The sequence below is a fragment of the Capra hircus genome, chromosome 9 (assembly GCF_001704415.2).
Source record: "Capra hircus breed San Clemente chromosome 9, ASM170441v1, whole genome shotgun sequence".
Classification (NCBI taxonomy): domain Eukaryota; kingdom Metazoa; phylum Chordata; class Mammalia; order Artiodactyla; family Bovidae; genus Capra; species Capra hircus.
The window spans coordinates 80,269,587-80,296,163 of record NC_030816.1 but is presented as its reverse complement, the minus strand read 5'-3'; the positions used below and the strand labels follow the sequence as shown (position 1 = coordinate 80,296,163).

Here is a 26,577-nt window from a genome sequence, read left to right as displayed (position 1 = left end):
CCACTCATATAGGCTTAAGGGCCCACTCTATTCCATTATGATTTCTTTTAACTAATTGTATCTCCGATGTCTCTATTTCCAAGTCAGATCACATTCAGAGGTCCCAGGACTTGAACATATATTTTGGGGGGACACAATTCAACCTGTAATACATAGAGATCATTCACTGAATAGTCCACTGAAAATTACTGTCTGCTCCCATGAGGGTGACCATGGAGATTTCTGAACACAAGATTTTTTTTTTTTTACTTGAAAAACTTTTTATATTTTAAAAATTGTGGCAGAAAACACAGAACAGAAATTTTACCATCTTAACCATTTTGAAGTGTACAGTACAGTAGCATTACTACACGTAAGACCACAGGGTGTCTGGGGGCCGAGTGGTGGGCCAATGGGAGAAGACTCTGAGATGTGCCAGAGTCCAGCGCAGAAAGCATGGACAGAAAACCCCACAAATTCTATAGCACCGGGCAGCACAACTTCACTTTTGAGTGAAAGTTGCGGAGTGGGCAAGAAAACACACTCATCTGGAGATTAAAAGGAAAGAGCTGGCAAAAACAGCAGCTGAAATGCATTGAATGGGGAGTAGAGGTGGGTTGTTCGGCTGTGATCCCAAAGCAGAATGGAAGCTGAGAGCAGCGGGGGCTGGAGTCACTGGTTTCTTGGCTCCAGAAAGTTTCCCTCACTGGGCATTCCCACATCCAGAGGACGTGTGGCGCGCCATCAAGGAAGACAAGGGGCTTCCCGATGGTAAAGAATCTGCCTGCAATGTGGGAGACCCAGGCTCGATCCCTGGGTAGGGAAGATCCCCTGGAGGAGGGAATGGCCACCCGCTCTAGTATTCTTGCCTGGAGAATTCATGGACAGAGGAGGGCCCTCCATGGGGTCACAAAGAGTCGAACACGACTGAGCAACACACACACACACACCCCCAAGGAAGGCAGGGGGAGGGAAAGGAATCCTCCAAGATCCATACCAGCTTCTGACCTTCCTGCTGTGGTTTGGTGGGGATGACAGGGAGGAACAGCAGGCAAGGATCCCCCGGCAGAGAAACCCCTCCTCCCCTTGACTGGAAGTGGGGGGCAAGAGTGAGGACCACAGAGGGCGACCAAGACTTGGACTGCGTCCTCCATCTGCTTGTCCCCGCTCTGCTCTTCTTCCCTCTAAATCAGAAGCCTGCCATCCTTTTCCAGGGAGAGGGGGAGAGAAACAGGAGTCTGTCCCACCGCCTCTTTCCCTTCCTTTATTATAACTGGGTTGCAGGAGGCAACCCTCATTATCTCATGAGCTGGCTTGAAGGCTGTCTGAAGAGGAGGCAGGCACTCTGCTGTGTGTTGGGAGGCGAGGGTGCCTAGCACCCCTTCAGAGGGGTGTTAGGGACAGAAGGTGCAGGTCTGAATGGGAGAGGGCCCGGTGCTGGGAGCCCCGAGGGTGTATGTCCATCTGGTGGATGAGGCAGGGGCCCGAGTTGTGAGCAGGAGTACCCAGGTGAAGGAGGAGGCAGGGGTCGTCCCGTGTGAAGGGACAGTGCGTGTGTCCGGTGCGTGGAGTGTGGGGTGTGGGGGCAGTGGGCAGCCCCTGAGGCTGGAGGAGGAGGCCTGGATGGCATCCGGGTGATGAAGGTCCACTTCTGTCAAGAGGGCGATGGTGAGAGGTATCAGAGGATGACTTAGATTACAGGCAAAAAGCAAGACTGTTCCAGTATATTGTCTAATGGCAGGCAAACTCTTAACAGGGTATTATGGACTGAATGTAGTATCCCCTCAAAATTCATATTTTGAAGCCTTAACCTCTGATGTGATGATATTCGGAGATGGGCCTTTGGGGATAGTTAGGTTTGGATGAGGTGAGGCTGGAGGTCAGTGTTCTAGAAGAAGCACCCTCTCTCTCTCTCTCATATGAGGATAGAGGGAGGGCAGCTGTCTGCAAGCCAGGAGGAGGGCTGTCACCAGGAACCGTGTCTGCCTGCATCTTGACCTTGGACCCCTCAGCCTCCAGACTGGTGAGACACAAATGTCTGTTAACACATTTCGTTACTGATCCCCCGAGCGGTTTGTGAATTGGGTCTCATGCAGAGCTCAGACTGTAATGGAGAATGCCCAGATCTGTCTGAATGGGCAGAGAGAAGAAGCCCCTGGAGTGTGCCCAGTGCTGAAACCCTGTGGCTTTGAACCTCATCTGAACAGTTCCCAGTCGAACTGCCCCCACCCTGTACTGCGAGCTTCTGCGTCTCTGCTCTGCGTGTCCGGAGTCAGACCTGCCTTTCCCGGTCAGCGGGTCGGTAGCATCCGCTCCTCGCCCACCACGGCCACAGTGCGTGGGAGGCCAGGTCGAGCCTTTAATGCGCATGGCGTGGAGCCCTTCCATAGACTCAGATGAGATGGCTCCCTCCTGCTCCTCCTCTCTCTGCCTCTCTCCCTTTTCTTCAGTTCTGCGGTCTCGCTGGTCTGAACTCCTCACTGACCTACCAATGACACCTCCCTCCCTGCGCTCCTCATCTCGAAGCTTCATGCCCAAGGTGCTGGCGCTGCCTTTTCAAACCCTAAGCAGAGAACGGGTGCCGGCCTGGTAAACAAGCCTTTCCTGCAGCGTGGAGGAGAGAGCTCGCCTCGCTTCCAGGGGCAGCCGAAAGCCAGCATCGCTGGGCTGCCCGGAGCCCTGATTTCCTGGTGTGTTGTTGACAGTGAACACATGAGTGCCCAGCACTTGCTGACATCGGGAGCTATAAACGTGCCCGGAGAGGGGAGAGGCAGGCCGGCTGGGGAGCTGGGAGCCGGGCGGATAATACTGCAGCGTCGTGAATTATTTTTACGTGGATAATTAATATTGGAGAAACAATGCAGCGACACAGAGCCTCCCACGAGAGAACACTGTCAGTCTCCGTATTCATTTATTCTTTTCTAACCAAATTGATGGGCCAGTCGACCGCCTTTCTAGATCCACGCGGATGATGAAACTGCAAACAAGTTTCATTTAAATAATGGGCAAATCTTCCAATTAGTCAAAGCCTAATCCTCATGCCTTAAAAATGACAAACTGCTCCTACCACGGTTTGTTTGTTGAAAAGGTAGAAAGAAAAGGTGTGTGTGTGTGGGGGGGGAACCCAAATGAAAACATTGATTGAAAAAAAAATTTAGATGTGCAGATTCTATTGCACATTAATCTAGGGGGAGCTTTACAAAGTCAATAATTGTCATAAAGATTCATTGGTCAACATTTAGGGCCTAATTAAAAAATATATATTTTGATGGTTTTATTCCTTGAGCATCTGCCTTTTTTAAACTATTGGGATATTTTAATTTCCTTGTAAAACCATAGAGTTTTCGATACAGGAGCATGTGTAACTGATATAAATAAGTAACTTTTAAAAATAAGTACCTTAAAGTGAATTAATTTACTATCTATATGTTTAAAGTTTTCTGCTGCTGATAAAGATAAAATGAATCCTTTACCAGATAACTGCTTCAGTTCTGGTTTAGAAATCATTCCTAAATATGTAAGAACAAATACCCTTCAACATGTTCATCACTCCTCATCTACTCAGGAGGCATCTCTGAAACACCTAGTAAGTCACAGGCCCTCCTAAGAAACTTAGCAACACCAACTGCCTGTCTTCTAGGAGACTGATAGGTAAATAAGCAATTGCCGTGCCTTTAAGTTGGCCAGTCCCCTGACTTGTAGTGCTTGGCAAACCTTAATGAGAATAGGGATCACTTGAGGTCTTGTTGAAATGCAGCTTTCAAGGTAGTTGGTCTGGAGTAAGACCCAAGATTCCACACTCCTAACAGAATCCCTGGAGATGCCAGGGACCACTCTTGGAGAACAAGTTCCCCAAAGAGGCACAGGGGGTTGTAGGATAATGGAGAGGAGGGCGCTTCAGCATGTGGGTTGGGGCTTGGCCATGGCAGTGCTCAGGAAATGGCCTCCTGGAAGAGTATACAAGTGAACTGAGAGGTGAAGGAAGGAGGGGGCAGGCCTAGTTGGGGAGCTCTTGGGAAGAGGGTATGTCCTCACATTCTAGCCTCAGTTTCAGAGGTCAGAAAACCCCTGTGTTTGGAAAATCCCAATTAGCTTGATGTGGCTGGAATACAACCGAGTTAACCAGTTGCATCTGCCAAGGAATTCGTATCTCTAAATATATAAGCTTCATCAATATAAATTTGCCCTGGATAGGTTGATTTTCAAAGTGTGACCCTTGGGACTCCCCAAGACTGTTTTGGGAAGTCTGTGGGGTCAAAACTGTTTTCATAATAACATTAGATATCATTTGCTTTTTCTCACTGTTACAATGTCTGCAATAATGGTGCCAAAGCAATGATGAGACAGACTGTTGGTGCCTAACGGTTGAATCAAGGCGGTGGCCCCAAAGTGTGCTGGTATTCGTCCCATTCCTCACCACCAAACACTCAATGCCAAAAATTAAAAACAAATCTAGAGAACCAAAGAAATCCCAGTTTCATGTGAAAATGTCTTGTGGATTCTTTGCCATCTGAGCCACCAGGGAGGCCACTAATATGGCATTAAAAAATTACTAACTTTATTAAGGTTTGGCCCTCGGTACACATCTCTTTAGTGTTATGTGTGACAAAGCAGGAAGCAAGCATAAAGCACCTCCATTACACCTCGGAGCCCCAGGGTTGTCTGTAGGAAAAGCAGTTGTGTGATTGAGTTCTGGGCTGAACTAGCTGCTTTGTTCCTGAAACACTGTTACTTGAAAATGTCTGACAGACAAACTGGTTATTCAGACTTGGATATTTGGCAGACGTTTTCTTTCAAAAATGAATGAAGGGAGCCTGTCACTTCTAGGAAAATAACTAACAGTATTTGTTGCCAATGATAAAATCTGAGCTTTCAAGTGAAAATTAGAATTTTGGGAAACTTGAATCTGCCTCTATGAGTTTGACAGCTTCCCGATGCTTATAGACATTTTTGGTGAGGTTCATGGTGATATTAATGAAGTTTTAAAAGTGTTTATTTATTGAAGTATAGTTGCTATACAATATTATATAAATCTGACTCTTTGCAACCCCATGGACTGTAGTCCGCCAGGCTCCTCTGTCCCTGGGGATTCTCCAGGCAAGAATACGGGAGTGGGTTACCATGCCCTCCTTGAGGGGAATCTTCCCAACTCAGGGATCAAACCCAGATCTCCCACATTGCAGGCGGATTCTTTACTGTCTGAGCCACCAGTGAAGCCCATTATATAAGTTACAGGTGTACAATATAGTGATTCACAATTTTTAAAGGTTATACTCCATTTTATTTTGTTGTTGTTCAGTTGCTAAAGTCATGTCTGATTCTTTGTAACCCCATGGACTGTAACCCACCAGGCTCCTCTGTCTTCCACTATCTCCCAGGTTTGCTCAAATTCATGTCCATTGAGTGGGTGATGCTATCTAACCATCTCGTCCTCTGCCACCCCCTTCTCCTTTTGCCTTCAATCTTTCCTAGCATCAAGGTCTTTTCCAATGAGTTGGCTCTTTGAATCAGATGGCCAAAGTATTGGAGCTTCAGCTTCAGCATAGTCCTTCCAATGAATATTCAGGTTTGATTTCCTTTAGGATTGATAGATTTGATCTCCTTGCTGTACAAGGGACTCTCAAGAGCCTTCTCCAACACCACAGTTTGAAAGCATCAATTCTTTGATGCTCAGCCTTCCTGATGGTCCAGCTTTCACATCGGTACATGATTACTGGAAAAGCCATAGCTTTGACTAGATGGATCTTTGTCAGCAAAGTGATGTCTCTGCTTTTTAATACACTATCTAGGTTTGTGATAGCTTTCTTTCCAGGGAGCAAGCATCTTTTAATTTCACTCCATTATAGTTATTATAAAATATTGGCTACACTCCTCATGGTGTACAGTATATCCTGGTAGCTTATTTTATGTCTGATAGTTTGTACCTCTTAGTCCCCTACCCTATACTACCTCTCCCTCCTTTCATCTCTCCACTGGTAACCACTAGCTTGTTATCTCTATCTGTGAATCTGCTTCTTTTATGTTATATTCACTAGTTTGTGATATTGATATTTTTACGTTCCACATATAAGTGATATCATACGGTATTTATCTTTCTCTAACTTATTTTACTTAACGCAATGCCCTCCAAGTCCATCCATGTTGCTGCAAATGACAAAATATCATTATTATTATGGCTGAGTAATATTCCATTGTGTATGTATACACCACGTCTTCTTTATCCGTGCATCTGTTGGTAAATACTTAGGTTGCCTCCATATCTTGGCAGTTGTAAATAATGCTGCTGCTATGAACACTGGGGTCCATGTATCTTTTCGAATTAGTGTTTTTGTTTTCAGATATATACCCAGGAGTGGAAATGCTGAGTCACAGGGTAGTTCCATTTTTAGTTTTTTGGGAAACCTCTGTACTGTTTTCCATGGTGGTGGTACCAATTTACATTCCCACCAACAGTTTGTGAAATTTCCCCTTTCCCCACATCCTTTCCACACATTTGTTATTTGTGTTCTTTTTGAGGATAGTCATCCTAACAGGTGTGAGGTGATATTTCAGTGTGGTTTTGATTTGCATTTCCCTACTGATTAGCGGTGTTGAGCACCTTTTCATGTGTTTATGCCTTTTTGATATTATGTAATAACAGAGCCGACAACTGGAAGGTATGCATAAATCAGTAAACCGATCTTTTCCAAATGATCAGTACATGAGTAAAAGATCCATTTGAAGTGTGATGAATGGATTTAATACAAACACACACAGGGAAAAGTTCATCAATATGGTTTTGGATTCCATATCACAACTAACCTTTAAGAAATGACCACTGTTGGGTTTCGGCACAGTATTGAAGAATATCCACAATTATCTGAAATGGCTATAAAATACTCTGCCCTTTTCCAACTGCACATCTTTGTCAGATTGTATTTTCTTCATATGCATCAACCAAAATAAATATCTCAACAGACTAAATGCAGAGAAGAAATGAGAATTCAGCTATGCTCTGTTAAGCCAGATATTAATGAGGTTTGCAAAACTGCAAAGCAATGTCATCCTTGTCACTATTTTCTGTTTAGAAAATAGTTGTTTTCTCATAAAATAAAATAATTTTGGCAGTATTTGATGGACTTATTTTTTTTGAAAAAGTAAACTAATAAATATTTAAAAATTACCAGTTTCAATTTCTATTATGTATTAATCAATATATAAAATCCCCATGAACGAAAATTCTTTGGGGTCCTCAATAAATTTTAAGAATTTTAAAAAGTCCTAAAACTAAAAATTTTGATAGTAAATGTTTTGAATTACACATTTATAGAGACAGAGATGGGAAAAAGATAGATATTTTTGCTTTCCCTGTGTTCCGCTTGTGAACAAGTATCATCAGCATCTATAGAGTTGCTCAAGTCTCATATCTAGAAATTATTCAGTGGTTAACCCCCACCCTAGTGAACTACCTGGTCCTGTTGGATCCCCTTCTCAGCCCTTGTGCTCACTGGCCTCACCCACAGCCCAGACAAAGCTGAGGAGGTGGCGGGTTTCTTCTCTCATCAGCAGGCAAAGGGGAGAACAGAAAATGGGGGAAAGGAAGGTCCCCCTTCCTTCCATGCCGAGGTGATAAAAATTTCAGCAGATCAACAGGTCCTGATATGTATTATCTATTTAGATTTCTAGCATCATTCCTAGGAATTTGGGTGTCATTAAAATGTTCCCATAATAGCTGTGGACACTGAGCTAATAGGTAACGGGACACCCTCACCCCTTAGGTTTATTGAGAATGGAATGTGTTTTCAGTTTCTAAGTTACTCCATAAGCACTAGAGCTGAAGTCATGTGATGCCACACTGGGCCACAGATTTGATCAATGTAGTTTAATAACTGCTTCACAAGGGCAGGAGCTTTGTTGTTGTTGTTTAGTTGCTAAGTCATGTCCAGTTCTTTGTGATCCCATGGACTGTAGCCCTCCAGGCTCCTCTGTCCATGGGCTTTCACTGGCAAGAATACTCGAGTGGGTTACCATTTCCTACTCCAGGAGATCTTCCCAACCCAGGGATCGAACCCACATGGCCTGCATTGGCAGGCGGATTCTTTACCATGGAGACACTGGTGAAGCCCTAGGACAGGGGCATCAGGTGTTTAATGGAATTACCTAGTAGTTGAGATGGCAGTTTGGGGGTTATTTAGCAGTTTGGCTGAGAACTGGTAGCTTAGTGAGGACAGCTTCTGAGTCATGTGCTTTATTTATGTAATATGTGTGTGTGTGTGTGTGTGTGTGTGTGTGTGTGTGTGTGTTTTGGACTGTTTATCTGATACAGCATCAGGTAAAAGGTGGAAAGGATTTTAATAAAATGCTACAGTAATATAAGAATCTTAACTTCATTAGATGTGTCAGAAGCCATAAGAGTGCAGCAAGTCTGGGGCATCATGAATATTTTGGGCGCCGGATCACCCGAGTGGACACTGTTAATCCTTATGATACTGGGGCTTTGAACCAGTTTCAAAGTTGTGAAAAAGACTGCTTTTGTGTCAACTCAAAAATAAAAGTATACATGCATGTTTAGAATTCAGTTCAGTTCAGTTCATTTCACTGGCTCAGTCGTGTCCGACTCTTTGCAACCCCATGCACCACAGCACACTAGGCCTCCCTGTCCATCAACAACTCCTGGAGTTTATCCAAACTCATGTCCATTGAGTCAGTGATACCATACAACCATCTCATTCTCCATCGTCCCCTTCTCCTCCTGGCCTCAATCTTTCCCAGCATCAGGGTCTTTTCCAGTGAGTCAGTTCTTCGCATCAGGTGGCCAAAGTATTGGAGTTTCAGCTTCAGTATCAGTCCTTCCAATGAACACCCAGGACTGATCTCCTTTAGGATGGACTGGTTGGATCTCCTTGCAGTCCAAGGGACTCTTGGAGTCTTCTCCAGCACCACAGTTCAAAAGCATCAATTCTTCTGTGCTCAGCTTTCTTTATAGTCCAACTCTCACATCCATACATGACCACAGGAAAAACCATAGCCTTGACTAGACGGACATTTATTGACAAAGTAGTGTCTCTGCTTTTTAATATGCTGTCTAGGTTGGTCATAACTTTCCTTCCAAGGAGTAAGCATATTTTAATTTCATGGCAACAATCACCATCTGCAGTGATTTTGGAGCCAAAAAAAATAAAGTCAGCCACTGTTTCTACTGTTTCCCCATCTATTTGCCATGAAGTGATGGGACCAGATGCCATGATCTTCGTTTTTTGAATGTTGACTTTTAAGCTAACTTTTTCACTCTCCTCTTTCACTTTCATCAAGAGGCTTTTTAATTCTTCTTTACTTTCTGCCATAAGGGTGGTGTCATCTGCATATCTGAGGTTATTGATATTTCTCCCGGCAATCTTGATTCCAGCTTGTGCTTCTTCCAGTCCAGCGTTTCTCATGATGTACTCTGCATAGAAGTTAAATAAGCAGGGTGACAATATACAGCCTTGACATACTCCTTTTGCTATTTGGAACCAGTCTGTTGTTCCATGTCCAGTTCTAACTGTTGCTTCCTGACCTGCATACAGATTTCTCAAGAGGCAGGTCAGGTGGTCTGGTATTCCCATCTCTTTCAGAATTTTCCACAGTTTATTGTGATCCACAGAGTCAAAGGCTTTGGCATAGTCAATAAAGCAGAAATAGATGTTTTTCTGGAACTCTCTTGCTTTTTCGATGATCCAGCAGATGTTGGCAATTTGATCTCTGGTTCTTCTGCCGTTTCTAAAACCAGCTTGAACATCTGGAAGTTCACGGTTCACGTACTGCTGAAGCCTGGCTTGGAGAATTTTGAGCATTACTTTTCTGGCCTGTGAGAACTGTGCAATTGTACAGTAGTTTGAGCGTTCTTTGGCATTGCCTTTCTTTGGGATTGGAATGAAAACTGACTTTTTCCAGTCCTATGGCCACTGCTGAGTTTTCTAAATTTGCTGACATATTGAGTGCAGCACTTTTGTAGCAGCATCTTTCAGGATTTGAAATACCTCAACTGGAATTCCATCACCGCCACTAACTTTTTTCGTAGTGATGCTTCCTAATGCCCACTTGACTTGACATTCTAGGATGTCTGGCTCTAGGTGAGTGATCACACCATTGTGATTATTTGGGTCATGAAGATCTTTTTTGTACAGTTCTTCTGTGTATTCTTGCCACCTCTTCTTAATATCTTCTGCTTCTGTTAGGTCCATACAATTTCTGTCCTTTATTGAGCCCATCTTTGCATGAAATATCTCCTTGCTATCTCTAATTTTCTTGAAGAGCTCTCTAGTCTTTCCCATTCTACTGTTTTCCTCTATTTCTTTGCATTGATATTTAGAATTACTAAATTGCATATTTGACCTTGGTCAAAATTAACATTACATTTTATACAGCACTCATCATGATGATACATAACAATCACATTTAAACATTATGAAGTATCTTATTACAATTGCTTTGATATTTGATAATTTTTCCAAGTAATTAAATATGTTTCCCTTCCTTTGAATTTTCCTTTTTATTTGTATCTAGGTGGGCCTCCCAGGTGGCCCAGTGGTAAGGAATCCACCTGCCAGTGCAGGAGACACTGGAGATGTGGGTTTGAACGCTGATGCAGGAAGATCCCCTGGGATAGGAAATGGCCACCTGCTCCAGCATTCTTGCCTATGCAATTCCATGGACAGAGGAGCCTGGCAGGCTACAGTCTCTGGGGCTGCAAAGAGTCAGACATGACTGAGTGACTGAGCATGCATGTTCTATGGATATACCAAGAGTATGACTTGGTTAAATTCCAGATTACTTTTTACTACCTAATTGCTCATGGAATGCTACTTTCAATAGAAGGCACCCTCCCCATATAAGTCTCACCAGACTTTATGGTCAGGGGAAGCTACTGCCATATGGGAAAGGAATGGGCATTTTGTAGAATTCAGGGATGAGTGAAAATCAGAATAAGTGAATACATCATGTTAAAAAGAAAGCTCCTTAACATTCCTAGAAAAAAATGAGTGGTTTAAGTTTCAGATCCTCCACACACATAATCAAGCATAATAGTAGGAAGAGAAGCATTTCACTAGTGGAACCGCAGAGCCTGACACAAGGCAGAATTGCATCATTGTCTCCTCACTTCCTGCTGCTCCTGTTATGACCTCAGACTTGAGAGCATCTGCCTTAACCTCGGCAACGCTTCAGAGGGTTTTAGGTCTGACTCTGCCTCTCACTGCTGTGTATGAGTTGAGGCAAGTCAATTCAGAGCTCTAAAATCTCATTATTATTATTATTATTATTTTTTCACAAAATGAGGAGCTTGGATTAGTTTAGTAGGCTTCAGACTTAAAGAAATTCTGTAAGGTTGGAGCAGATAATGGTGGGATGGTCTAGCTGAATGAAGGAGGTGAATGGCCCAGAAGCTTCTCTGATGAATGTTTAGAGTTCCAGGGAATGCAGTTTGAAGGTGTGTGGACAAGTCAGGCTCTAGGATCCTAATAACATGTCATCGAAAATAGGCATTGGTAATACGCCTCTATACTACTAGCCAGGTGGTTGGCATATGTAACTAATATTTTTATGGTAACTAACCCTGCCAGCCTAGCTATGTTCTATAATATGCAAGTATTGACCAACATCTCAATTTTTGTACAGCAGAATATATAGATTTGAAACAACTAACAAAAATATTGTCATAGTACTTTTGGTGATTTTCTTACAGTAACTAAGAGAAGGCTATATTTCTTACACCCATGTCTCTAGGAAAAGTGAACACATGAAAGGTAGATTACGAGAGTCTGTGTTTCAAGAAAATGAGGATATTCCTATGGGTTTAATGTGCAAGCACACACACCACCACCACCACCACCACCACTAAAAATAACAAGGCAGAGTAGCATGGAAACATAGACGTTACCATAAGTAACACAGAGAGCCAGTAGGGATTTGCCGTATGACTCAGGGAGCTCACACCCGTGTTCTGCGACAACCTAGAGGGGTGGGGTGGGCTGGGAGGTGGGAGGGAGATTCAGGAGGGAGTGGGCATATGTATGCCTATGGCTGATTCATGTCGAAGTGTGGCAGAAACCAACATAATATTGTAAATTATCCTTCAATTTAAAATAAATAAATAAATTAAAAAAACCCCCAAACAAACAAACAGAAAGAACCACAAGAAACCCCACAACCCTTCCCCACGTATTTTTCTCCCTTGGCTACCAGGGAACCACTGGTGACCACCTGCTTTTCCTCGGCTCGCCCCTTTTCAGTAGCTAGCTGTGCTTTCCGAAGCTGCACCTTCTTCCTGTTTCTCTTCTGGCTGGAAAGGCAGCTTCATGTGCTTTGCTGCAACAAGTCCAGACTCCTCCTCTGGCCTCACCCCAGAACCCCACCCTCCAAATCCAGTCTGTGCTTCTCTTCCAGGGCTAATTTTGAGGATTCCCTCTTGTGCTTCTCTTGATCCAAGCAGGCTTATTTCTTCCCCCAAAGATGCAGATGCTCCCAAAGCGACCTTGCTTCCTGCCCAAAGGCCAGACTTCTGTTCTTTCCACTTGACTTGGGGCAGCCCTAAGCTTGTGTTAGGAAGAAGGACTATTGCTACTGGAAACCTCTCATAACTTAAAAAAACAAGTAGGATGTCAAAATTTATAATTATTGTAATTTTTACATATGAGGAAATACTAGAAATAAATATTTAAAAAATCACATTGGTGATATTAGAAGGTAGAAATCAATCGGAGATTCTCTCTTTCGTTATGTTTCTGTAAGATTCTTATATTGCATTGATAATTACACTGAAAAAAAAGACAAGTAGTGAGTTTTAACTTTGCATTAAATTCTGGACCAAAAACAGATCTCTAATAGTCCAAATTTAAAATTCTGTGGCTTCGTAAAATGAAGTAAAAATGTCTGAAGAAGATGAAAGGATGAATAAGCCAATAGATTGTTTATAACCATCTACAAACACAATCTTCATATGTACAACTGTAGGTAATATATATTAATAAAAGATAAAGGTTAAAAATTTTCATCTATTGAATTAAGAACCTGGATGATAAACTATATTTGTTTAAGAAAGATTATTATTTTTTCAGAAAAAAGTTCTCTGCTTTTTCTTCCCAAGCTTGCTATTAGAGATGAGGTTTTAAGGCTTATCCTTTTCTTTTTTTTTTTAAACACACAAAGCCAACTTTAAAAAAAGAGGAAAAAGAAAAACCAGCCTCTGATAGATTGCCCAGTAGAGAATTATTTATATGAAAAATCCTGCCTAAGCATAATTTTTTGAGATGACATGTGCTTTGAAAATACAATGTGATTTCATCTTGAATGTAAAAGGAACTTTTTTTTTTTTCTGCTGACACCAAAAGATACAGAACCTGCTGATATAACACAGATAGTAGTTGGCTCAATCAATCCTGAAGCCTATAAATCCATGTGATATACAGTATACAAAATGGTATTGAGGAAAATATCATTGATTTATGTAATTGGAAATTTGAGCAATACAATTTTACTTAATTATGTTTGGTTTTCCTCCTTGAGAGCCTGCGTCTCTGATGACGGGTTGGCTGTGACTCTTAACAGAGCCTGTTTCTTCCATCCTGGTTCCTCTTTGGAGAGCAGTTTTGGGTCTATCACAGTTGTGTTTGTGGTCCACTGAGTGTGAGAGCATGGTGTGCTGGAGAGTAAAGATGGGAGTGAGTTTTAAGGGTTACTCATGAATAAAACTGCAGCACATGACACTCAGGAAAGGGGAAAAAAACCCCAAAACCACAAACAGATAAAAGCAGACCAGCCAGCTAGTCTCCTGAAAGTGTTCATATCCCGGGCTTCCCAGGTGGCTCAGGGGTAAAAGAATCCACCTGCCAAGCAGGAGACACAGGTTTGATCCCTGGGTCAGGAAGATCCCCTCGAGAAGGAAATGGCAACCCACTCCACTATTCTTGCCTGGGAAATCCCACAGACAGAGGCAAATCTCAGTCTTACCTGTCTCCCTTAATGGGTATTGTGAGTGTACTTGATCGTTTACTCTAGAAAGTATGTTTGTTGTATATTAGCTCTTTTCACACCGAGAGAGCAGACTCAACAGGTGTATGTGGAATGAATGAATTCCTCTCCAGTGAAGTCTACATCCCTCTGCCAGAAAAACCATTCTTAAATGTTGCTTTCATTACTTCATTTCCTGTTTTCAAAACTTCAGAGAGCTCACTTCACCCAGAGCCCACATTTATCTTTCATGGTTCTGTGCAATTTGGCTTCAACTCTGATTTTCTAGCTTGACCACCTGCTCAACTTCTTCCCTAGGTCTGCCCCCTACTGTGCTAGACGTCCAGCTCCTCACAGACTCCTGGAAGGAAGTGCAGGCCAAGAGCCGTTGTTTTCTCACTTGTTCCCGCTTACTGATCTCAGCTGCGCCTCTGCTCGATCCCTCCTGCTTCTAGGGAGCTTGTCCATAAACTTCCAACCCGTGAGTGGTGCAACCCACCTGGTGAGTGGTCGCACACCGCTCCTTTGAAGCTGTGCCAGAGGTACAAGTACTTCTCGGTTGACCCTTCTCTCTTACTTTGCCGTAATATCAGTTGTGCACTTGGCTATGGTTATGCATACGTTTTGTCATGTTCTCAAGTATGACAAATGTTATGAGACGACCTCAAAATATTTTGAATTCCCAACAGAGCCTGGCACAGTGTTATGTACATAGAGTGTTATGAACTGAACTGTGTCTCAGCAAAATTCCTATGTTGAAGTCCTAACATTAAGCACCTCAAACATGACCATGTTTGGAAGTAGGGGTATTGCAGGTAAGTAGTATTTGAATCTCAATCAGGGTGACTGATGCTCTTAGAGAAAGGGGAAATTTGGAGACAGACACATAGGGAAAATACCATGTGAACATGAAATCAGAGAATGGGAATGTCAAAGATTGCCATTAGACCACTAGAAACTGGGAAGAAGACATGGAACAGTGCCCTCAGAAGGAACCAGCTCTAATAACACTTTGATCTGGACTATCTAGCTTCCAAAACTGAGAGACAATAAATTTCTGCTGTTTAAGACCTAGAAAACCAACTTATGGTTACTGGGGTCAGGGTTGGAGGGATAGTTAGGAACTTTGAGAAGGTCATGTACATACTGCTATATTTAAAATGGATAACCAACAAGACCTATTATATAGCACATGGAACTCTGCTCAGTGTCATGTGCCATCCAGGAGAGGAGAGGGGTTAGTGGGAGAACGGATACATGTATAGGCTGAGGCTCTTCGCTGTTCACCTGAAACGACCACAATATTGTTAATTGGCTATATCCCAATACAAAATAAAAAGTTGAAAGCCCAAAAAAGAAAACAACTCTGCTGTTTAAGCCATGCAATTTGTGGAACTTTGTTAAGACAGCTCTAAGAAATTAATACCACATGCTTAATAAGCATTTATTAGATCAAAGTGAAAGAAAGGTCAAGGGCTCATGGTGGGTCCCCCCTTTAAAAAAACACACATTTATTGAAAGAAAATTTTAAAAAGTAGACTATTTTCAGAGCAGTGTTTTGGGCTTCCCAGGTGACTCAGTGGTAAAGAATCCACCTGCCAGTGCAAGAGACATGGGTTTGATCCCTGGGTTGAGAAGATCCCCTGGAGAAGGAAATACAGCCCACTCTGTATTCTTGCCTGGGAAATCCCATGGAGAGAAGAGCCTGGCAGGCTACAGTCCATGGGGTTGCAAAAGAGCTGGGCGCAACTTAGCGACTAAACAACAACAGCAAAGAGCAGTTTTAGGTTCACGGCAAAATCGAGTGGAAAGTTCGGAGATTTGCCGTTCTTTCTGGTCATGCATGCACACAGCCCTCCCCACTACTGTCATCCTATGCCAAGTGTTCCATTTGTTCCAGCTGGTGAAACTGCACTGATGCAGCATTCTCACCCGAAGTCCGTAGTTTACCTTAGGGTTCTCTCTTGGTGTTGGCAAATGTGGTCACTGTTACAGTATCATACAGAGTATTTTCACTAAAATAAAAATGAAAGCTTTTAGGATTTCACTTACAAATCCTCTGTGCTTTGTCTGCTCATTTGTCTCTCAACCCCAGTTCTTACAGCTCCTGATCTTCGCATTATCGCCATCGTTTTACAGCATGTAGCCTTTCACATTGGCTTCTTTCACTTACCGATAATGTATTCAAGATTTGCCCACGTCTTTTCATGGCTCAATAGTTCATTTCTTTTTAGTGCTGAATAATTTTCCATTGTATAAATGTACCAGTTTATTTATCCATTCACCTACCAAAGAACCTCTTGGTTACTTCCAAGTTTTGGTAATTATGAATAAAGCTATGGACATTCATGCCCATGTTTTTGTGTGAACCTAATTTTTCAACTTATTTGGTTATATACCAAGAAGTGTGATTGCTGGATTGTGAGGTAAGAGTATATTTAGTTTTGTTAGAAACTGCCAAAGTATTTTTCCAAAATAGCTATATAGTTCGGTTCAGTCACTCAGTTGTGTCCAACTCTTTGTGAACCCATGGACTGCAGCACATCAGGCTTCCCTGTCCATAACCAACTCTTGGAGCTTGCTCAAACTCATGTTCGTTGTGTTGGTGATGTCATCCAACCATCTAATCCTCTGTTGTCCCCTTCTCCTCCTGCCTTCAATCTTTCCCAGCATCAGGGTCCTTTCCAATGAGTCAGTTCTTCGTATCAGGTGGCCAAAGTGTTGGAGCTTCAGTTTCAGCATCAGTCCTTCCAATGAATATTCAGGACTGATTTCCTTTAGGATTGATAGGTTTGATCTCCTTGCTGTCCAAGGGCCTCTCAGGAGTCTTCTCTAACACCACAGTTCAAAAGTATTAATTCTTTGTTGCTCAGCTTTCTTTATGGTCCAACTCTCACATCCATACATCACTACTGGAAAAACCATAGCTTTGACTAGATGGGCTGCTGCTGCTAAGTCGTTTCAGTCGTGTCTGACTCTGTGCGACCCCATAGATAGCAGCCAACCAGGCTCCCCTGTCCCTGGGATTCTCCAGGCAAGAATACTGGAGTGGGTTGCCATTTCCTTCTCCAACGCATGAAAGTGAAAAGTGAAAGTGAAGTCACTCAATCGTGTCTGACTCTTTGCGACCCCTTGGACTGTAGCCTACCAGACTCCTCTATTCATGGGATTTTCCAGGCAAGAGTACTGTAGTGGGGTGCCATTGCCTTCTCCGTGATTAGATAGGCCTTTGGCAGTAAAGTAATGTCTCTGCTTTTTAATATGTTGTCTAGGTTTGTCATAGCTTTTCTTCCAAGGAGCAAGCATCTTTTAATTTCATGGCTGTAGTCACCATCTGCACTGACTTTGGAGTCCAAGAAAATAAAGTCTGTCACTGTTTCCATTGTTTCCCCATCTATTTGCCATGAAGTGATGGGATTGGATGCCATGATCTTAGATTTTTGAATGTTGAGTGTTAAGCCAGCTTTTTCACTCTCCTCTTTCACTTTCATCAAGAGCCTCTTTAGTTTCTCTTAGCTCTCTGCCATAAGGGTGGTGTCATCTGCATATCTAAGGTTATTTATATTTCTCCCTGCAATCTTGATTCTAGCTTGTACCATTTTGCATTGCCACCAGCAATGAGTAAGAGTTTTTACTACTCCATCCTTACCAACATTTGGTGGTGTTAGGATTTTTGTCATTCTAGTAGATATGTAGTGGTACCTCTGTTGTTTTAAGTTGCATTTCCACAATGATATATGATATTGAGCATTTTTTTCATATGCTTACTTTGCCATTGGTATATCTTCTTTTGTGAAACATAAGTTCAGGTGCTTTGCTTATTTTAAAGTCGGTTTGTTCATTTTCTGATTTCTGAATTAAAAGTTCTTTCTATATTTTGGATAACAGTCTTTCATCACATATATCGATTGCAAATAGTTTCTCCCAGTCTGTGGCTTGTATTCTCATTCTTTTAGCACAGTCATTTGCAGAGCAGATGATTTTACTTTGTGAGGTCCAGCTTATCCGTTATTTCTTTTGTAGATCATGCGTTTGGGGTTGTATCTAAAAAGTCACTGGCAAATCCAAAGTTACCTACCTAGATTTTGTCCTCTGTTATACTTTAGCAGTTTCCTAGTTTTGCATTTTACATTTAGATCTATGAACCATTTTGAGTTAATTTTTGTGAAGAATGTAAGGTCTGTCTAGAGGGTTTTTTTTTTTTTTTTTTTTTTTTTTGGCACTTGAATTTCCAGCTCCTCCAGCACTATTTGTAAAAGACTATCTTTGCTCCATTGTGGTAACTTTTCTTTCTTCATTTCTATAAATACATTTAGTTGAATAACATTTTGTGTGGGTCTGTTACTGGGTTTTCTGATCTGTATCATTATTTGTCTATTCTCTTGCTAATACTGTGTTGATTACTGTGGCTCTAATGAAGTGAGTCTTGAAGTTGAGTAGTGTCAGTCCTGCAATTTTATTCTTCTCCTTCAATATTGTGTTGGCTATTCTGGATCTCTTGCCTTTTCACATACATTTTAGCATCATTTTGTCAATATTTGAAAATAACTTGCTGTGATTTTGATTGGGATTCAGTTCAGTTCAGTAGTTCAGTCATGTCCGACTCTTTGCAACCTCATGGACTGCAGCACACCAGGCCTCCCTGTCCATCACCAACTTCCGGAGTTTACCCAAACTCATGTCCATTGAGTTGGTGATGCCATCCAACCATCTCATCCTCTGTCGTCCCCTTCTCCTCTCACCTTTAATCTTTTCCAGCATCAGGGTCTTCTCAAATGAGTCAGCCCTTCGCATCAGGTGGCCAAAGTATTGGAGTTTCAGCTTCAACATCAGTTCTTCCAATGAACACTCAGGACTGATCTCCTTTAGGATGGACTGGTTGGATCTCCCTGCAGTCCAAGGGACTCTCAAGAGTCTTCTCCAACACCACAGTTCCAAAGCATCTATTCTTTGGCACTCAGCTTTCTTTATAGTCCAACTCTCACATCCATATATGACTACTGGAAAAATGGCATTGAATCTATAGGTCAAATTAGGAAGAACTGATATTTTGACAATATTGCCTTTCTATCTATTTCTGTGGATGTGGAAATTTTTGTTAGATTATTAAATTTACACCTAAGTATTTCAATTCTGGAGTGCTAATGTAAAACATATTATATTTTAAATGTCAAATTCTACTGGTTCATTGTCAGTGTATAGGAAAGCAGTTGACTTTTGTGTATTAACCTTGCATCTTGCAACCTTACTATAATCACTTATTAGCTCCAGGAGTATTTTTTGTCTATTATTAATTTTTAAATTTTCTACATAGACAATCACGTCATCTGTGAACAAAGTTTCATTTCCTCCTTCCTAATCTGTATATTTTTATCTTCCTCTTTTCTCTTATTGCATTAAGCTAGTACTTCCAGGATGGTACTAAAAAGGAGCTGTAGAGGGGACATCCTTGCCTTGTTCCTGAACTTAGTAGGATAATTTTGAGTTTCTCATAATTAAGTCTGATGTTAATTATAGGGTTTTTTTGTTTTTAGAAATATCTTTATCAAGTTGAGAAATTTCCCCTCTGTTTCTAGTTTATTAAAAATCCTTATCATGAATGAGTGTTGCATATTGTTCAATGCTTGTTATGAATTTTTTGATCCATTCATGTGATTTTTCCTTTTTGGCCTGTTGATGTTATAGATGACATTAGTTGATAATTGAATGTTGAACCAGCCTTGTATACCTGGAACAAATCCTACTTGGGAATGGTGTATAATCCTTTTTACACATTATTGGATTCAGTTTTCCAGTATTTTTTGATGACTGTACATGGCAGTGTATTGGGGAGGAGGAGCTGTGGCAGATGGACCTTTAGTGATGTGGAGGGGAGGTGTAGGGAGGGCAGTGTTCTGCTGCCCTCTGGTTAGGTTTTAGTCTCTCAGTGAGCCTGTTCCTCTGGGCTGGGAACTTCACAAGTGCTTCTTAATTTCCCACCACTTTTGATGGGATGTGATAGCTTGAATGAGCTAGTACTTCCCTTCCCCCAGGTCACTTAAGCTCTGATCAAACCCCAGTATTTTAGGATCTTTACATAGTTTTCTTTTGAGGAAACGCTTTGTTAAGAAAGCCAAATGTTCTAGCATGTTCCTAAACGGTTTCTTCTTCCCTCCACCTCCCAGATACAAGGAATTTTTCCTCTGATAGTCAGAGCCTGGTCCATCTTTTGGAGGTAAAACTCACAAAAATGTGGAGCCCCTCCATGACTGAGCCCCCTTGGAGTTTCTGTCTCTCAGAGTTGTTTACAATGAACGTCCAGCAATTTCTCAATGATTAATCAGGTTTTTCTAACCCGGTAATAGTTGCTGTGAAATTTTCTGCTCTGTAAGTTGCGATTTTCAGCATCTTTCCCATTTTTGAGACAGCAGTTTGCACTGTGACCTTAGGTCTCTGACCTCTTATTGAAAGTGACACCTTCCAAGCTCCTTACAAATTAGACTGGAAACCAATAGTCCTGTGGACTTTTTAATTACTTGCTGGAGTCACACACAGCTACTTTGGCTATGTGTTCAAGGCAAAGATGACTCACTATTGTGAATATGATGCAGTTTTAAAATTATAGTCTACTGCGGGAACTTCAGTAGGAGTTCATTAGATACAATATGAGTTTGCATTAAAATACCAATAAAAGCTTTCTCATAAATTAATTGCTGTAAGAAATAAAATTTAATTCATCAAAATAGAACAAAACCCCCCAAATTTAGGTAAATTTAATCCTTTATATTTTATTAAGAGCCAATATATATAGAAATACAAAACATCATTCATTTTGCTTTTTGCTGCTCTAATACGTGACATTAAAAAAACTCCATTCAAAAAAGTGAGAACAATTTGCCATTTCTAGGCTCACATAGTCATCTGATATCAAGAGTCACGTTGGATCATATGCATGCTCAGATCTTCCTCCACCTCCCTTTTTACATTCATAGCTCAATAATCTAATTCTCATTTCACAAGAGTTTCTCTTTAATAAATGGAAGAGAAACATCACTGCACATTTTATAGCAGTTGCATTTTTTTGAACTAGGCTGCTCCAAAAATTAATTGCTTCATTGTGTAGAGCTCCTCATGTGATTTTTTTCAGAAATGGGAGCTATAGCTTGCCTTCTTTGAAGTGTTTCATCATTTTGCTTGTTTTGTTCAGATGTTTTGAAAATCCCTGAAAGATTAAAGAAACTGAAATGTAAAATATCTTTTTTTTCAGTCATGGTAATATTTAATAATAATATTAAATATGAAATAGACTGGATTCTTTACTGGCTGAACCACCAGGGAAGCCCCCAAAGAACCTGAAGTGTCCCAAATCTATATTGAGTTAACTGGGTGTCTCCAGTGGCTTAGCAGCAAAGAATCTGTTTGCAAGGCAGGAGCCATAGGAGATGCAAGTTCTATCCCTGGGTTGGGAAGATCCTCTGGAGATGAGAATGGTAACCCACTCCAGTATTCTTGCCTGGAGAATCCTATGGACAGAGGAGCCTGGTGGGCCACAGTCCATATGGTTGCAAATAGTTGGACATGACTGAAGTGACTTAGCACAAGCATGCAACAACATAACTAGAGGGAAGTGGGTGACATTCATATGTCATGTGATTTCCCACAGTGTTCTGGGCATGGTCTGCCTTTAAAGACATATTGTGTATATAATATATATTATACAATTGCAATTATACTATATACAATCATATATAATATACAATATATCAATTATAATATTAATATATAAATAGTATAATAAAATAATTGTATATAATTATTGTATAATTGTATATTGTGTAATTATATATAATTGTATAATGTAGAATACAACAATATATAATTATGCATATACATGCAGCTAGTCAGGACTTTTATTTATCTTTAATTAATCTTTTGCCCATAGAATAGCTATTGCTGACTCATGGAATGCTCTTTCATCAGTGATTAGGAATCTTCTCCTCCTGGTTTGAGCACCTAGAGGGGTTTATTTTTAATGACATGATTTATTTGCATGTTTGAAAAGCTTTACTCAGTTGAAGAACATTTTATATATGTGTGTACAAAATCCATTACTGGGTTAAGCTATGATTTTGGGGGAACAAAGAAATAAATCTCTCTGCATTGAGTTGTAGTTAAGCTCTGAATTTTCTCAATTTCCTCTCTGACTTGTATCCTAATTTCCCTTCCTCCAGTTTGATAAATAATATTGGCCTCATGGTTACCCATTTATCTGTTATGCCTTTATTTGAAGCTCTTTAGGAGATGCTATGTGTAGAAATACCTGGTCCCTCAGAACTGATGAAGTCTTTCTGTTTGACATATTCTAGCTCAGATGTGTTAGTATTCATCACGTTTGTTTTTCAGGGGGTAGTTTGGAAGGTTACCTTATCTCCTCCGTGGAGGCCAGGGTCGAAAGAGACTAGCATGCTGAGTTTCCATTCAGCGTGTGCTCTGCTCCAGCCTTTTCCTCCTCTCTGAGCTGACATGTGTGGGGAGACACAGAGACAAGTTTATAAAAGACTGTAGTCCTGATCTGAGGCCATCAGTTAAACCTTTTCCTCCAGCCCTCAGCACAGCATGGGTTCCAACTTGTCTAGGGCACACATCAGAAGAGGGGCAGGGAGGATGAAAAGGTGACACGTGTATGGAGCAGAAAGCCATCATGTCCTTGCATGCATCTCTTCCCTTATCCAACTTAACTCCGACAAAAGAATCGGAAGCTCTTGGTGAAGATATATGTCCTAGACTCCTATGAAATAATAATCAATAGAGTAGTGGAATTTTTTTTCCTCAGGATGAATGAGTATTAGAGTTGTTCAATGAGATAAATCTTTTTTTCTATTTTGTTGTTGTTGTTTAGTCGCTAAGTCATGTCCGACTCCTTGGGAGTCTCCAGAGGGTTCCAGAGGAGCCCATCAGGCTCCTCTGTCCATGGGATTTCCCAGGGAAAAGTACTGGAGTGGGTTGCCATTTCATTCTCCAGGGGCTCTTCCCAACCCAGGAATCCAACCCACGTCTCCTAGATTGGCTGGCAGATTCTTTACTGCTGAGCCACCAGGGAAGCCCATACCTCTCTCCAACTCTACCACTAGCCTCATAATTTTTAATCTGTGCTGCTGCCTTTACGATCCTGAATATGCATATATTCATATATGACTGTCTGATGTATGGCAATGACTTGAATAACAGTATCAAGTCACAACTGTCACTCAACTTTGTAGTATTTAGTTGTGTATGTGTGTTAATTGGAGAAGGCAATGGCACCCCACTCCAGTACTCTTGCCTGGAAAATCCCATGAACGGAGGAGCCTGGTGGGCTGTGGTCCATGGGGTCACTAAGAGTTGGACACGACTGAGCGACTTCACTTTGACTTTTCACTTTCATGCATTGGAGAAGGAAATGGTAGCCCACTCCAGTGTTCTTGCCTGGAGAATCCCAGGGATGGGGGAGCCTGGTGGGCTGCCATCTATGGGGTCGCACAGAGTCGGACATGACTGAAGCGACTTAGCAGCAGCAGCAGCAGTGTGTTAGTTGCTCAGTCGTGTCCAACGCTTTGTGACCCCTTGAACTGTAGCCCGCCAGACTTCTCTGTCCATGGGATTTTCCAGGCAAGAATGCTGCAGTGGATTGCCATTCCCTTCTCTAGAGGATATTCCTGACCCAGGGATCCAACCCAGGTCTCCTATGTTGGAGGAAGTTTCTTTACCATCTAAGCCACTGGGGAAGCCCTAGTATTTAATTACATGTGATCAATGAAATTACCCAATCTGACAAAAAGTCTATAGGATAGTACCTCTAAATGGTAAATATATTGGTATAATTTAGAGATTATACATTATTGAAATAGAAAGGTACACATTTCTATCATTGTGATAGATGCAGTATTCCCAATTCAAATGTTTCTTCAGAGAAAAATATCAAAATAACATTCTCTTCTGCTCACCACCTCTCAATTTCTTTTATTTTTCTGCACCTAAATATATATATACTTTGAGTATGGAAAGACCTATGATTGCTGACATATGAGAAGGAGCTTGTTTTGACAGTCTCCAGATTAGTTCAGTAGAGGAATTTCTTGAGCTTTGGTGAGCAAGATGATTTATAAAAATTCTAGGATTTCAGCAAACTAGTCAGGAAACATTAAAAAAATTTGAGTGTACATCTCCAATGTTAAGTAATTTTTTCTGTCATTCTTCTTTTGCCAAGACATACAAAATCAGGAATAAATAAGTCCCTGAGTAAAAATGCCAGTGGTTTTTGACCTCAAAGTACCAAACGAGTGGAAGTACTGGAATTCAAACACCGCCTTGTCCTTCTTTTCTCTGGGTGCCTTGGCACTTTCCTGATGGTCTTGGCATCCCCACAGTCTTGGGCAGCTTTACGCTGGCTCCTTGCTCTCTGCTTACAACGGGGCAGGCATCTCAGCCTTCTGTTTCTCTCCTGATCAACTTCCAGGGGCGGAATAGAGGCTCTTTGAGTACATGCCCCAGTGCCACACACACCTCTCCGCATCAGATAAGACCTCAAGGTCTTCAGCTTATTCTTTCCGTTCAGTTCAGTCACTCGGTTGTGTGTGACTCTTCGCAAACCCATGGATGGCAGCGCGCCAGGCCTCCCTGTCCATCACCAACTCCGGAGTTCACTCAAACTCATGTCCACTGAGTCGGTGATGCCATCCAACCATCTCATCCTCTGTTGTCCCCTTCTCCTCCTGCCTTCAATCTTTCCCAGTATCAGGGTCTTTTCCAATGAGTTGGCTCTTTGTATCACATGGCCCAAGTATTGGAGTTTCAGTATCAGCGTCAGTCCTTCCAATGAATATTCAGGACTGACTTCCTTTAGGATTGACTGATTTGGTCTCCTTGCAGTCCAAGGGACTTCCAGGAGTCTTCTCCAACACCACAGTTCAAAAGCATCAGTTCTTTGGTGCTCAGCTTTCTTTATAGTCCACCTCTCCCACCTGTACATGACTACTGGAAAAGATGATAGCTTTGACTAGATGGACATTTGTTGGTAAAGTAATGTCTCTGCTTTTTAATATGTTGTCTATTTTTGTCATAGCTTTTCTTCCAAGGAGCAAGTATCTTTTAATTTCATGGCTGCAGTCACCATCTGCAGTGACTTTGGAGCCCGAGAAAATATAGTCTGTCACTGTTTCCATTGTTTCCCCATCTATTTGACATGAAGTGATGGGACCAGATGCCATGATCTTAGTTTTTTGAATGTTGAGTTTTAAGCCAACTTTTTCACTTTCTTCTTTCACTTTCCTTTTTAGTTCCTCTTTGCTTTTTCCCCATAAGGGTGATGTCATCTGTGTATCTGAGGTTATTGATATTTCTTCCAGCAATCTTGATTCCAGCTTGTGCTTCATCCAGCCTGGCATTTTGCATATTATTTAACTCTGCATAGACGTTAAATAAGCAGAGTGACAATATACAGCCTTTCCCAATTTGGAACCAGTCGTTGTTCCTTGTCCAGTTCTAGCTGTTGCTTCTTGACCTGCATACAGATTTCTCAGGAAGCAGGTATGGTGGTCTGGTATATTCCCATCTCTTGAAGAATTTTCCACAGTTTGTTGTGATCCACACAGTCAAAGGCTTTAGTGTAGTCAATGAAGGAGAGGTAGATGCTTTTCTGGAATTCTCTTGCTTTTTCTATGATCCAGTGGAGGTTGGCAATTTGATCTCTGATTCCTCTGCTTTTTCTAAAGCCAGCATGAACATCTGGAAGTTCTTGGTTCATGTACTGTCGAAGTCTGGCTTGGAGAATTTTGAGCATTACTTTGCTAGGATGTAAAATGAGTACAATTGTGTGATAGTTTGAACATTCTTTGGGATTGGAATGAAAACTGACCTTTTCCAGTCCTGTGGCCACTGCTGAGTTTTCCAAATTTGCTGGCATATTGAGGGCAGCACTTTCACAGCATCATCTTTCAGGATTTGAAATAGCTCAACTGGAATTCCATCACCTCCACTAACTTTCTTCACAGTGATGCTTCCTAAGGCCCACTTGATTTCATACTCCAGGATGTCTGGCTCTGGATGAGTGATCACATCATCGTGGTTATCTGGGTCATTAAGATCTTTTTTGTATAGGTCTTCTGTGTATTCTTGCCACTTCTTCTTAATATGTTCTGCTTCTGTTAGGTCCATACATTTCTGTCCTTTATTGTGCCCATCTTTGCATGAAATGTTCCCTTGATATCTCTAATTTTCCTGAAGAGATCTTATTCCTTAGCAAAAGCAAATTCTCTGTCTCCAAAGGACACCTCCCACCAGACTTTGGGGAGCTGCTTACATTATTTTACTGGGAAAGTTAATTCTGGGCTTTAGAGGTTCAGTTCTCCATCTGACATTTTTCCAGGATTTCTCCCAAGGTGCTAATGAGTCTTCAACAATTAAAAAAATTCAAATATTCAGTTTAGGAGTTTCCTTTTGCTACAGTTGAGGCTGTCCAGTTTATAATTAGTGATTGAGAAGATGCCTGTATGTGTATGGGATAAATAGTCCTACAAAGTTCAATATCAATCACCTGTTTCCCTAGGATCAATAATGATGTGTATTTTGTTACCATGTTTCTGAACTATGTCCCAAGGGAACAATATTCAGAAGGAA

General features: G+C 41.5%; 1 pseudogene; it reads right to left on the bottom strand.

Annotated features, from left to right (window-relative positions):
* LOC102168634 overlaps nt 2,536-26,577 on the bottom strand; it is a 54,584-nt pseudogene continuing 30,542 nt past the window's right edge.